This window comes from Raphanus sativus, chromosome 4 (assembly GCF_000801105.2).
Source record: "Raphanus sativus cultivar WK10039 chromosome 4, ASM80110v3, whole genome shotgun sequence".
NCBI lineage: Eukaryota > Viridiplantae > Streptophyta > Magnoliopsida > Brassicales > Brassicaceae > Raphanus > Raphanus sativus.
The window spans coordinates 26352539-26355758 of NC_079514.1; the positions used below are offsets into that span (position 1 = coordinate 26352539).

The window sequence follows — 3220 nt, forward strand, 5'->3', positions numbered from 1 at the left end:
TAAAGACTTCCATGAAATCTTCGATCATGTCTGTGAATATTGACATCATGCAACGTTGGAAAGTGGCTGGTGCGTTACATAGTCCAAATGGCATTCTGCGATATGCGAATGTTCCGTAAGGACAAGTAAAAGTTGTCTTTTCCTGATCTTCAGGATGTATCGGTATCTGGAAAAATCCCGAATATCCGTCAAGAAAGCAATAATATTTATGTTTGGCCAGTCTTTCTAGCATTTGATCGATGAAAGGTAAGGGAAAATGGTCTTTCCTAGTAGCAGCATTCAGTTTCTTGTAATCAATACACATTCGATGTCCAATGACAGTGTGTGTAGGGATAAGTTCATCTTTATCATTTTTAACCACTGTGATCCCACCTTTCTTTGGTACAACATGTACAGGGCTTACCCATTTACTGTCTGAGATAGGATATATAACTCCTGCATCCAAAAGTTTAATTATTTCCTTTTTCACTACCTCTTTTAGGTTTGGGTTAAGTCTCCTTTGCTGTTCTATAGATGTTTTTGCATCTTCTTCGAGGTGGATACGGTGCATACAAAGGTCAGGAGCTATTCCGGGAATATCATCGAGATAATACCCGATTGCTCTCCGATACTTACGCAGTTTGTTTAAAAGAAGTGCAAGCTCTCCATTCGTGAGATTGACATTAACAATGACAGGATATGATTTATCACAAAGGAATGCATATTTCAGGCCAGCTGGAAGTGGTTTTAGTTCAACCTTGGGTGCTTTTTCTTTAGTCCAGTTGGTCGATGAAGAAGATGATCGATCATAAGTTTCCCTAAGGTATTGATCCATAATGATTTCAGAATCATCATTTTCTTCATTTGCGATTCCGATACTTGCGTCCATAAGGTTCGTATAATCTTCTGTTCTGCTATCTACGTTCAGAATTTCTTGTTCATCAGGAGTGAATGTGTCTTCTGGTGAATTATCAGCACATATATCCATAAGGTATTCTTTTTCTAACTCAAAACTTCTTCTGTGTAAAAGGCGTGATCGTCTATCAGAGGACGTTTTACTAGCTTTTCCATGTCGAAGTTCATTGACATATCTCCGACATTTAAGTTAATCTTTCCTTCTTTAATATCTATGATCGCTCCTGCTGTAGCCAAAAAGGGCCGACCCAATATAAGGGGGTCTTTCGGCACTTGTTTATACTTTAGTACAACGAAATCTGTTGGTATGAAGCAATCATCAATTTTGATTGGAACATCTACGAGGATTCCCTAAGGTACCCTAATAGAACGATCAGCTAGAACTAGTGTGATTGGCGTTGGAACGAATTCATTATAACCTAATGAAACTGCCACAGAGTATGGCATGAGGTTTACACTAGAACCAAGATCACAAAGAGATCGAGGAAAACGTGTGTTTTGTATCTTACAATCTAGGACAAAACTACCAGGGTCAGTCCTTTTGATTGAAGTTTCTCCTTGTATCATCGCACTTACTTCCTCTGATACCATCATAACGCTTTGTTCTCCATTCGAGGATATCATATCTTTTACGTACTTCTTCACCGAGGGGGCTATCATAATGGCGTCACTGAGAGGCATCTCGAAAGTGATTTTATCGAAGGCCTTTTTGCAAATTGCATGTTCTAATGCCTTCTTAGTTCGCGGCTTGTTTGGAGGAAATGGGGGTGGAGTTCTATAGACTCTTTCTATTCCGGTAGATTGTGTATTGCAATCGTTAGTGCCGCCAGATAGTCGATCGTTTTCCTTCCCTGAGGATCGATCGATATTTGGTTCGTCTAGACAATCGACTTCGATCTCGGCATAAGGATTCTCTTTTTCTAAGTCTACGGTTCTTCCCTGATCCTTTTTTTTTGAAGATTTCCTCCTTTGTTTGGATATTTCTGAGTCAGAATCATTGTCAAGAAGCTCTATGGGGTTGGAATTGCTTTTTCCTGCGTTATCGATGAATTTTTTATTTCTGGTATCGTCTCTGGCATTTGTTTCAAGGCATTTTCCGCTTCGCAACATTACGGCATATGCCTGGCGTTTTGCCCCAGGGTTAGCATCGGTCCTTCCAGGAAGATGACGTGTCTCTCTTTTTAGAGTAGTTGCAAGGTTAGCAATTTGGTCTTTCATTCCCCGTAGGTGTTCAATTAATGAATCCATTTTCTGCTTTAGTTTACCGTAAACGATGTTTATTTTCCCATTAAATTCGGATTTCAGTATACGGTTTCCAGTAAAAGCTTGTTTTAGATTGTACTTCTCTCTCCCAGTACGAGACTGCACACATATTTCATAGTCTCGTGTAAAGCTGTCGACGTTAAACACAGAATGAGGATCAGTAGTATCTAACTCTTCTCTAAAGTCGAGCTCATCTTCTGATATAGGAAGAGTTTTACTGTAGTACTGGCGCAGTTTAGGTGGGTTTAGATCTGTTAGAAGTGAGTGAAGCGAATTTATAGAATTTTTTATCTCAGCAAACTCAGTATTTTCTATCGAGTTTATAGCTTTTTCTTTTTCTTCATTCATCTCTTCATAGGATCTTCTTGTTGCCATGTTTTCGATTAAGCGTCTTGCTTCTATAGGATTTCTAGTAACGAAATTCCCTTCGCTTGCTGTATCAAGCGTTGTCTTGTAGCTCAGAATAACACCTTTGTAAAAGATCTTAAGAAATTGTGGTTCTGGATAATCATGGTGGGGGCATTCGAGTTCGTAACTTTTGAATCTTCCCCATGCGTTTTTGAATGATTCCTGAGGATTTTGACGGAAGGTAGAAATTCGCCTCCTCACTTCCCAGTAACGAGCATCGTCGAAGAATTTCTTAAGAAAAGCGTTTCTAATCTCCTTCCAACTAGTCAGGGATCCTTTTGGTAGACAGTTCAACCATCTTAAAGCTTCTCCTTCTAGTGAAAACGGGAAGAGTCTGCAACGAATTTATTCGTCTGGAATTAATTCCTCTAGACCTTCGATGTGGTCTTGTGGATGTTCTAAAGAAGATTCTTTAAAAGGGTTTCGACGCACCATATTATAGTAATCAACATTAAACTTGGTTTTCGTGGTGACATCGTCTGGTACTCTAATAGCAGACCTATTGATACACTAAAAATGAATCCTTGCTACTGCCAAGTTAACAGTTGCAATTGTAGTACTTGAGATTCAAATCCAGAGGACCAGTCTACACTCTAGTTCTATAAGTTTCAGAATCAAGCTAAGAAGAAGATATGATTTGGTTGAAATAGGTGAT

General features: G+C 39.1%; 1 non-coding gene across 1 annotated transcript; it reads left to right on the top strand.

Moving 5' to 3' along the window:
- The first annotated feature begins 2663 nt into the window (after positions 1–2663).
- Positions 2664–2767, top strand: LOC130512160 (small nucleolar RNA R71). The gene has a single exon (XR_008945720.1). It is a non-coding gene; the product is annotated as a small nucleolar RNA R71 (small nucleolar RNA).
- The last annotated feature ends 453 nt before the right edge of the window (positions 2768–3220 follow it).